Source organism: Hylaeus volcanicus, unplaced genomic scaffold (genome assembly GCF_026283585.1).
Source record: "Hylaeus volcanicus isolate JK05 unplaced genomic scaffold, UHH_iyHylVolc1.0_haploid 12172, whole genome shotgun sequence".
NCBI lineage: Eukaryota > Metazoa > Arthropoda > Insecta > Hymenoptera > Colletidae > Hylaeus > Hylaeus volcanicus.
The window spans coordinates 75,540-87,481 of record NW_026533129.1 but is presented as its reverse complement, the minus strand read 5'-3'; the positions used below and the strand labels follow the sequence as shown (position 1 = coordinate 87,481).

Below are 11,942 nucleotides of genomic sequence, written 5' to 3'. Positions count from 1 at the left end.
ATTCTTTTACCGCGTTTTGCTTATGGCATGCCACGTCGTCAAAGATAAAAATTGAATTCGGAAGTGCCTCGGTCGGTGGAACGACGTAGCTGTCATTCGAAAATGTAAAATAACCAATTTCGTCTATCGACGAGAATATATTTTCTAGATATCGATATTTCGGTTGTTGCAATGATTTCGAGTACACGTACACGTTTTCGAAGCGAACACCGTGCGGACTTTCTAACAATCTAATCAGCACGTTCATTTTGCCGCAATTCAATGGGCCGCAGATGATACCACGTATAGAGGTCGATAGCATATTTCCACGATTGCGTACCTCTTTCTCAGACTGTGCCTTTTTGTCTACATTAGTCACACTAATCGTAAGTGATTGGCGCACGAACCGCATCGTAGCTGCAGTCAAAAATTAAAGAAAAGGTATGTGTCGATGTTGGGGGTATTTATACTTTTTTTTTCTACGTGAGGAAATACGTTTACGCACACCCCCTCAGATGGAGGGGATAGTATGGGACACGCCCCTTGATTTGATATCAAGGGGAATACCCACTAAAACCTCACGGTGGCCGGGTACGGCGGTCTAGGGGGAAAGCACTGGGATCTCAAAAGAATACTACCGGTACTCCTCAGCGCCAGCTCCGCTATGTCATAGCGGAGCGCCCAGTCTTGTGGGGAGGAGTGGTTCTACATTATTAGATTTGCAAATTATATTCAAGTGGTGTTCGATATTTCGTAAATTCATGAAATAAGTAAATGACATTTATGTGTTACGTATACAGAAACTCTCCGTTTTTAGAAGTTCGCGTTCATTAATCTTACTTTATCTACCCTTCTGGAATTTGGAGCTCGGTCTCACTGGAGTGCATCCTGCAGCTGCATCCTCTTAATATCATCTTTGACTCGCGTTGCGTAGGATACTGTCTAATCTACCCTTTTCCCAGGGCACACAGCTGCCGACCTCAGAGCAACGAAAATCCTAACCGTCAAATTTCCTAATATGGAAATCACTGGCGGTTCCCCACCAACATTTAGGGGTATATAAACCCACGATTTTCGTTGCTCGGGGGCTAGTACGAAAGAGTTACTCGTTAGAGACACATTGATCGTCAGTAGAGTAGTACTCTAGTGAGATCGGGCTTCAGTTCCTTTCGATCATCGTTACCATATAGATCCGCGAAGACGGTTTTAAAATCTATTACGGCCATAAAAGTACTCTCGACCCCCGCATCGCCAGTGCGTCAACACCGCGCAACACTTAGGTAATCTTAACTTCATACACTAACCGCGACAACACGACACTGCACACTTGTAATTAGTATAGTTATTTTTGAATATATACTTTTTGTGTAAACTTACAAGTCTGTAAGATCAATCATCAAACCTTTACTTTGAAATCACCAATCCTAGCCAGTGTAACGATCCCACAACGAAATAACTATACCGCTCGAGTTATTATTCTATTAAATTAACAAGTTGCGAGGCTTTATTAACGACGCGTAGTATTCATTATCGATACGATTTAGTCATTGTGTACTCAACCCGAACTCCTAAACTTAACCTATCCTGCGGTTACCCTTTACTGGGAGATACCGATTCCTGCTAGCTATCTGACATCGCGCCAGAGTCGCTGCACTTTTTTCAACAACCTCACAGTTCGAACCTTACCCTACGGTTACCCTTTACTGGGAGATACCAATTCCCAGCAGCTACCTGACTTCGCGTCAGAGGCGTCTGCATTATCTACTCTATCCTCAAATCTTCGGCTCCATTGATACATACTAATTAATCGTATCGGTCCAATTCTCGAATCCACCCCACTCGCAGGGCTCACACGCGTGTCGCTATCGCCCTGGCTCGTAACATATGCAAGGACCTGTAACGATAAGTATGTAAGACTGTTCGATGAAATTTCTCGCAGGAGTTTGTTGTTGATTCTGAGTTGACAGGAAGTAGAAATTCAGGTATGTAAGTATTTTTTGTCTATAAAACAATAGATTTAATATGGATGAACCTGATACTTTGTGGTTTCATTAATTTATCTTTTACAGGTAGTTTAATCAATGTCGAGCAGTGATCTAGAATATTTGATGGTTATATAATAGGCAGACAAAACTGTTTTGTGGAAATTGTGAAAATTGATTGGTATGTTAATTGTTGATCATGTATAAGTAATGTGTTTTATACTATAGATATTAACTGTTGTGGGTTGACCAAATTGAATCACACATATGACATGGAAATACAACAACGTTAAATCAAAACGAACTGTTTGCATGCTCTCTTCTGTGTATTTAACCATATTTGGATTGGCAGGAAGCTGAGGATCCAAGAAGAAATTTAGATAAGTATCTTTTGCTTATAAAACGATAGATTTAACAAGAATTAACATGATACTTTGTGGTGTTTTTAACTTATATTTTACAGGTAATTTAATCAATGTCATGCAGTGATTTATAATACGTGAAGGTTATGGACAGACAACTTGGTTGATATGTGCATTGGTGTGAGTTAGTGGTGAGTTGAGAAATATTACGTTTTCTAAGTTTATTATAATATAGATAAACTGCTCGCTTACATACGTACTTCATAATTCCAGACATTATGTATTCTTTTACTATTTAGTTGCTAAATCCAAAGTGAAACATACAATATTGGTAATAAATGAATTTTTCTAGTAATATATTTATTAACATCTGCTAACTTAAATGCTAACTTATATTATACAATATGTGGTATTATAAATATTATTATATGTAATATGAATACATAAAACTATTCAATGGGTAAGATTTTAGGTAAATCTAAAGAAAAATTGCTTTTATATGAATCATATATTACCATTTGTAACAAACAATTTGTATATACAATAACTATTAATTTTTATTAACTAAAGCTACCACTTATATTATATCACTGTTAAATATTCCACTTCAACCGAACAGCTGGATATATCGTAGTTTCATAGTATGCAACTCTTGTACCTGAAATGAAAGTAGAATAATTAAAAAGAGTTTAGATTAAAAGAAATTGTATTCATTGAGTTGTATTGTAGATTAAAGTAAGTTTACATATATATGTATGTCAAGAGGCAGATTTCAGGACACCAAATTTTCCTTTGATATAATTATTTAGATTTATAATTTCTTGACTTAGATTTCTTAAGAATCTTTGAAATTTTGAAAAAAAGTTACTATTTCTTAGAGATACAATTGATTATATATAGAAGGGCAGTTATCAGGACAGGTCAATTATTGCATGCAAAAGACAAAATAAATTGTTTCCGGAAGTTGAATTACTTAGTAATATGAAATTTTTTAATAATTTGACAGTTTATTCGATATTATCAAATTCTCCTATTTCTATAAAAATTACAACTATGTCTATACAATTTCATCATTCTTTGTAATAAATGTATTTATTCACTGGGCGGTGTACAATTTTTGTGTAACGCATTAATAAAAACATAGTATTTAAGATTTATTTCTTCTGAGACATTAAAAAACATTTAAATTCAGTTTAACTAATAGATATAAAAGCATTCGCGTACAGAAAATGAAATAAATCTGTTTACAAAGTAAAAATCTTATTTGAATGAGGGTAGTACATTTTTCGCAATAATCTGTTCAATATACCACAATTGTTTCTTCATTGAGCACAAATATTTTGTCTATGGTATGCTTTATTCTAGTTGTTTTGTTCTAATTGTCTTTATTTTGCTTGCTTTGCATTGATATTTTGTAGAACCTTCAACTGCTTCTGTAAACCATTGATTAGTCACTGTTCTGATACATTACGATTTATAAAGTATGATGGCATTACATTCTTTTTAAGGTCTATAAATTGCAAGACAAACGTATGTAATTCAATGATCTTCTTGTATGGATAATTTCTTGACTGTATCTGTTCAATTTGTTGACTCCATAAATTTATTGTTGTAATTTTCCCATCGATGTCTAGACAAACGCTGAAAATAAAGAAAAAAGTATCATAATGTTATATATTGAAACATTGTATTTTATTTACAACTTTAATTTGAAATAAAGTATTTATTATTTCTTTTACCTTAAACATATTTCCACATTAATCCTGCGAGAACGTAAGTGCATCTCTCTATTCAATATTTTTGCCATTTGTCCAAGTATTTCATTGAATACTATACGTTTCCCCTATGTTCTGTAATACTAGTTGCGTTGCAACCATAGAATTGCCATTAAAACATATATAATTACATAGAAAAATATAACTACTGCATAATTACAACTACAAGAGTAAGTAATTCTTCAAGTAGATACATTATTAGATATCGTGAGACTTTTCAATATATAGAATAAACTAAAGTGGAAACTACCATTTGTATTGAAGAAACCTAACACCATTTGATGCATGTAATAACTACAGAATCACATTAAATGCTAGCTATTAATATAGATTAAAGTGTAAAACTGCTTTTTCTTGTAATTCACCATTTGACTCTGGCTGATCGTCAACAACATATCACAGGACTCAAGTAATGGAAACTTTAAATATCAAATCTCACTTAAAAAAGTTCCGTGTCACGTTCATTGATCAGGTTTACTATCTTCTTAATCTTCCTTGAGGAATCAAAAATTTTCTTCGCGGTTATTATCCCATTTCCACCTTATGTACACAGATACTTACATCCAAATTAATATTTACAAATGAAATCACAAACGCATACAATCATAATTTTCATACAAACTTTATATACAGATCACTTAATTCTAAATTAAAGGGAATGCTATGTATATAGCATATCACGTTGCACTGTTAAAATTTATTATACTTTGTAACGTACCGGGGTCGTCGATCCTATTCAGTATCAGGGTCGAGAGTCTGGGAGCATGAGGGCTAGAAGGGACTCTTCCGGGCATCGCCTTGTCGAGAACCCCGATGGATCTGATGTTCCACCAATATCTGTTCGAGCCTGCTCGGACGGTGAGGGGAACTTTGGAGAAGTTAGGGGCCCAACTGGCCCAAGTCCACTCATCGCACATCCACGTGGTGCTCCTGAGCCTCCGCATCAGTAGTTGTTCGGGATCGAAATAATTTTCGCCGATCAGTAGACCCTGGCACCGTCTCACGCGACTACGCGCCTTCGCGCCCACTCATGTAACTTGCTCGTTACATCACTAGCACTGAGTCCACCGAGAATGTACCTTTCCTCGCAAGCGCGATTGCGCGCGCTATACCTCGCCAAATATCGATAGATCAATACTTCGTTCTATCGATCTTGTATCGAGAATCCTTTGTGTACCGAGACTATATAACACGCATACGTTCCTTGGAACGTCCTTATCCATTGCCGACTTTCAAGCAAAAGTGAATTTACCCAAAGTGAGTCTTTTTCTCCTATTTACCACGTGTCGCATATCGCGAACGCTAGTCCAATAAATCGCGTGTGCAGATTTCCGCGCGCATTTATTTTCCAAATAAGTGATCGTCATTGCCAAGGTACATTCCCGGTAGATCAAGTCAGTTTAACGAACCTTTTTCGGTTTGTGTGTTGTTATACAAATTTATTTAGTGTAATTACGAACAAAACGGACCGACATTTAACAAATAAGTGTTACAATAAATTTGACGTCATTATTACAACGATCTTTCACACCACTGACTGAACATTCTATCCGTCTACTCATTTCCTTCTGTATTCGCACCTTGCACGTCTGTTTCCCTAAAAACAACACCATAGCACTCCGCATCCTGAAAAGGGTGAAAACCCGCGTCATCGCTAGATTTCGGATGTGAATTATCGCATCACGGAACAAATTGGTCCTTCGAGCCAGATTCGGAGTGAAATTCGGTGTGCAAATTCAAAGTCGCGAACAAAAGAACAAAGCCTAACCGTTGTACCGTTCTTAACCTCGGACGTATAAACATAATGAGCGTTTGAAAACGACTTCGCTGTCCTTCTACACGGCAACATGGGCGACATAGAAAAACTTATCAAGCAACAGCAGGACGCGATATATTTTGTCCTAAGAGCACTGGACAATTTTAAGAAGATCTGCAAAACAAATTATAAGCTGGCCAACGTCCGCAACCGCATAGCCAAATTGGAGGACAGAATGAAAGAGAGTCAAGGACTTCATCGACAAATTGTGACAGTTGCAAGTCCAGAAAATTATAAAACGCTGGACTACTTCATGTCGCAGCACTTCCAGTCAACGCACGACGCGTATTTGAACGCGTCCGATTACATGACGGAGCTTCTCAACCACTTGAAGGAGAGGAAACGCAGCGAATCTCTTGCCGCAGCCGATGCAACGGGAGCAGCCACTTCATCCGCATCCAACGCAGATATCACCGAACGACTTGCGCAGTTCAACCTTCCGATGTTCTCCGGCGAGCCTGAATATTGGGAGAGCTTCAGGGACCTCTTCAAGTCAATGGTGATCAACAACAAATCCGAGGTATCAAAACTCAAACATTTATTCTCGTGTTTACGAAAGGAGCCGTTCGACGCGATTCGCAGCCTTGAAATTACTGACGTGAACTTTCAAATCGCGTGGAATACATTAGTTCGACGATATGACCGTAAACGGCGCTTAATTAACGTACATGTTCAAGAATTGTTAAATTTACCACGCGATCGCGCTAATATGGCTACTCAATCCTTGAAAAACCTTCAATGCAAGGTTGAACATTGGAATGAAATATTAGTATGCCTAGTGGTAAATTCGCTCGACAGAAGTACAAAGCGCGCGTGGGAGCTCCAATTAGGCGGCTCCACCGACTTTCCGCGCTACGATGATTTAGATGATTTCTTGGAAAATCGAATTCAAGCTCTCCGAAATTTAACCCCAACGGTGTCGCGCGCGTCAGTTTTCGCGGTAACTAAATCTACTTCTGCGCGACGATCGTTCGCTTCACATAGCACTACGTCCTCCGTAGTGAAATGCTCGCTATGCAAAGAAAATCATGGATTAAATCAATGTCCAGAATTTCGCGGAAAGTCGGTCGCTCAACGAATCGATTACATAAAGCAAGGTAAACGATGCTACAATTGCCTAAGCAGTCAACATCATCTACCGGAATGTAAGAATAATTACTCGTGTCGAAAATGTAGAAAGCGTCACCATACCTTACTTCATGTTCAGATTAATCATCCGAAAACCGAAGAAAATTCCGCTCCTCTTGCTGTCGCGGAAGAAAACGAATCATCAAACGTCGCTTCGTTGTTGATAATACGATCAATCACGCTCTGCACGCATGTTATGCTCGCTTCGGCTTGGATATACGTGCAAACTCGCTACGGTCGTTCGGAGCGTGCTCACGCGCTCCTCGATCAAGGTTCGGTCGTGTCCTTGATCACCGAAAACCTTGCACAGCGTTTGAAAGCGCCGCGCTCTCGAGTCTCCGTCGCGATCACGGGTGTCGGTAAAAGCGAGACTTACTGTAACACACAAGCCGACATCCTAATACGGTCATGTAAACAAACCGGAGCTGTGTATTCTACCTCCGCGCTGATCATTAAAAGTTTAAGCAGTTATTTACCTCTACGTGTTTCCCGCACCTGTAACTTTGAACATCTGCGGGATCTTCATTGAGCGGATGAGAATTCATTTAGTTCCGATCCGATCGAGATGATTATCAGCGCTGACATTTACGGTTTAACTTTAAAAACCGATATCCGTACAGGCGCCGCGAATGAACCGGTGGCTCAGAACACCACCCTTGGTTGGATCCTTTCAGGTCCTATTCCCTCCGATAATCCCTCGTCGTCTTGCGCGATTTTCGCACATCATTGGTTGGCCGTTGAATCGCTGGACACTGCGCTTCGTAAATTTTGGGAGATTGAACAAATTCCAACCACTGCTATTCTCACTCCTGCAGAACAGAAATGCGAAAATCATTTTTTAGCTACTCACACGCGTAGTTCCACTGGGCAATACTGTGTCCGGCTTCCATTTATCCGCGGACTGCCGATTAATATCGGGTCGTCCTTACACGCCGCGAAAAGTATGTGGCTTCGGCAAGAACATCGTCTGAAAAAAAATTCCGCGTTAGCAGACGAATACTCCACGTTTATTGCGAGAATACGGGACACTACGACACATGGAAGAAGTCCGTGAACACAACGACACTGACATTCAAGCCGTGTATATTCCCCATCACGCAGTTATACGCGAATCTAGCTCTACAACTCGTCTCCGTGTTGTTTTTAACGCATCGTGCCATACCTCGAAAGGGACTTCGTTGAACGATCATTTACACGTAGGACCGAAACTACAAACCGAATTGCTTTCCGTTATCTTGTGACGTTCGCATATCGACAGTCCAAACCACGGACATATTTTTTCCTTGTAATGAGTTGAAGACAGATGTAGTATTTGTATATTCGAACGTCACCCTATATCTTAGACCGAGAAGCGTTTAGCAAGTAAGAGAGAACCTAAGCGATAACAGCTACGGGTGCGGAGCGAGCGATCTACTTCTTGCTACATTATGTGCCCCTGATACGACCACGGTACGATCGCGGCTTATTCACTATCGTGAACCGCGGATTCGGTTGCTTTATCGCGACGCACGAGAATACAACGGTTCTCATAGATGTTAAGTCCCAGCTACAGGTCCCGTACAATTCTCAGTACTCGTTACAACCCACCAGTGGGTGTCCAGATCTAATGAGACCTTGCATCTTTTCGACGAATTCAAGCGTAGCATCAACTAAGGAAACGTCGGCATTGGCTATCGTTGGTGTCAGTCACCAATAACCGATAAGGGGTAAACTAAACACCTAGGAATGATTTCGGGCAAGATGTTATTGCTAACGCCATGGGAAGAAATCAACCACCACCCATGAATTTTTAATAAATCACGTGGTATGATTTGTTCTCCTTCCTTCGGACCAAAGGTCCCGAATTAGGGGTATAAGTACGCCCGCAATTCAGGGGCTGGGGATAGTTACCGTTCGAAATTTCAAGCATATAATTGTCGTACTAGATAGTCGTCGCGAGTTATCCAAAATTATAGTCCTTGTCGAGTCGAATCAGACATCGAGTTTTATTGCGAAGCTAAGGTAGTGAATCTTTTTATTCAAACTGTAATTAATTGTAATTGCTGTAATAAAAGACCGTGCGCGGGTCTTAATAAACAGTAACGTAATTTAACAAATTCACATGTTGCAATTATTATTTTTACCTTAATCATTCGACGCGTTCTGAGAGGGAGAAAGGAATGAATTATAGTTAAACCAACTATCTTTTTGATTTATGATCGAGGCGTCGAAGCCGGTCATTTAGAAATCTTAAAGATTGAAACATTGCTCGGCCGTGGGTTTCTTTTCCGTCATCGTACTCAGGTTCCAAGTCACTTTCGTGCTTGCTGTAAGGGTTGATCGAGGCGTCGAAGCCGGTTTTCCCAAACAGTAGCTACGGATTTGATTAACGCGGCTTCTTTTCAATCCAAGGCAGAGCAGATATTCCGATCAGGGTCGAGGCGTCGAAGCCGACTTTGAAAGAAATAGACCCAAAACCAGCGATCGTAAAGGGTTGCACGGGCTTGATAACGATTGACGGAACATGAGTTGTATCCCCGATTAAAACTATTATAAATACCAATTTTTCCCTCTCAGTAGATAAAAAACGCTGAAAAGGTACGAAAATACCGGTCGGGCAGACGCGAGCAGATTCGTCGGTTGCTAAGAGACTACGTGCGACCAGCACAAACGGGAAAACTTCCGCTCGGGTGCGTAGCGAAGCCGCGAGTGGTGCAAAACAAATTTTTAAAAACACCAACAGCAGCATCAGCACCAGCATCAGTCTCAGCACCAACATCAGCACCAGCATTAGTTTCAGCACCAACATCGGCACCAGCACCAACCCTAGCACCGATACCTTGGACGCTCACCCCACTAACCATCCCCGGGGCACGTGAGGCTGTGTGGACCATTCAACCAAACAACCCGCGGTGGGAACACTACATTCAAAAGGTGCTCGACCTCACCAAGTAGTAAGTCCGAAAACTTAAAATATTCTAATAAATAGTAATCGCGAGGGTGAACTCAATACGGATCAGGATCCCGTTGTCACGTGCGAAATGGCACGCGAGCTGCGGGCTCGGGTGTCGGGCACGTGGCAAGGGTTTTTGTGGGAAGGGGAAAGAAAAAGGGGAAAATGCGTAGATTGTTTCAGTTCTGCAGGTAAGTAGATGAATGTATTGTTTCAGGTAGGTCGTGGTCGAGCGGATAAGTAGGTGGATGTATTATTTCAGGTCGAGCAGCTAAGTAAATGGATGAACTATTTCAGGTCGCGCAGGTAAGTAAATGGATGAATTATTTCAGGTAGGGGGTTGAGCGGGTAAGTATGTGGCTCGTAAAGTAAGTAGGGGGCTAATTTTCGGCAGAAAACGGGTTTCGCCTAAGAATCAGGGGGAAGGGCACGGAGGTTAGGGATGTTATTTCAGGCTGAAAACGGGTTTCGCCGAGGAAATAAGGGGTAGGAAATATAGGCGTTGATTCAGGCTGAAAACGAGTTTCACCAAAGAATCAGGGGAGGAGGGGGTCTCGAACCCGGCCGAAAACGTGTTTCGCCAAGGGATTGAGGGGTATGGAAAAGGAGGGTATTGATTCAGGCTGAAAACTTGTTTCGCCACAGAATCTGAATGGTGGGGAGATCTCAATACCGGCAGAAAACGGGTTTCGCCTAGGAATTAAGAAAAGGGGTTTGATTCAGGCTGAAAACTAGTTTCGCCACAGAATCGGAATGGAGAGGGGGTCTTAGGTCTGAGAAGCGGGGTGAAGCGATAAGGGTTTCGGTGAAGAGTCTGGATAGGGGGAAATTTCGATCCCGGCAGAAAACGAGTTTCGCCAAGGGATGGGAGGAAAAAGGGGGTGAATATGATGTTATAGGTTTGTAGGAGGAGTCCACGTACCTGACATACTGGGAGAGCACTCGTACCCAGAATTGTGACGTTACTATCCAATATTATAGCGGGTGAACGTGACGAGAAAAGAATAGGCGAGATTTATGTGCACCTGGCACTTATGTGAATTTTATATAAGAAACCTGGGGCGATTCTCCGATACTTTACACGTCGCAATAACAATAATAATTCCTAAATCTAAGTAATATAATATACGTCTTAGACGCGTTTTCGACTAGCGAGATACTAATATTAAGTGAGCGTAATAAGAAATTCGTAGAACTGATAATTTGCGGTCGTCATAATAAAAGACAACGTCAAACGAGCACAAACTATGGTCGGAGATAGTCGAAATTGCAAACGGTCGTATTACGCGAAACCACGTGCGCGCGCGGGAGAACAATAACGATAAATAGAGAATTATAACGGTCCGTAGACCAAACGGTGGTCTAGAATAGACGAGATTGCCGATATTTGCGTGTTCCAGCCTCACACCGAGAATTAACCAGATTTACAGCGCAATTACGTAACACGAAACCACGAGCACGGAGGCGAACGGAATTTACAGGTGATGCCGCTGAATAATACGAAACCGCGTGCACGGGGATAAACAGAATTTACTGCAATATAAAATAACGGAATTTACATTAATATGAAATAACGAGTTTACAATAATCGTGGAATAAAGATACTCGGAAATAGCAAAGTTTCTATTGCGAAAATGCGAAAATGTAGACCACATGTAAGATTTATTAAAGCGATTCACCGAGAATAAGCGCGTACAAATGACAAAACCGAAAAGAGGGATTTACTGATAACCAGAGCGTACGGATAACGGAACCAAAAAGAGAAAGAGTCGCAGGAAACCGCGGTATTTATATGCGTATGTCACGTGGTTTGCCTCGAAAAATTTCCTTTGTTCTCGAGGGTTCCGAGAAGAGACAAAAACGCTCGCAAAAACCACGTGACGCCGATTCCGAGAATCGCGATGGCTTGCGTTTGGGAATCTCCTTTGTTCTCGATGATTCCGAGAAGAGACAAAAACCCGTGACGTC

General features: G+C 40.9%; 1 long non-coding RNA gene across 1 annotated transcript; it reads left to right on the top strand.

Annotated features, from left to right (window-relative positions):
- The first annotated feature begins 1,661 nt into the window (after positions 1–1,661).
- Positions 1,662–3,994, top strand: LOC128882749 (uncharacterized). The gene is made up of 2 exons (XR_008458535.1): positions 1,662–1,961; positions 2,049–3,994. It is a non-coding gene; the product is annotated as an uncharacterized LOC128882749 (long non-coding RNA).
- Positions 3,995–11,942: the final 7,948 nt, after the last annotated feature.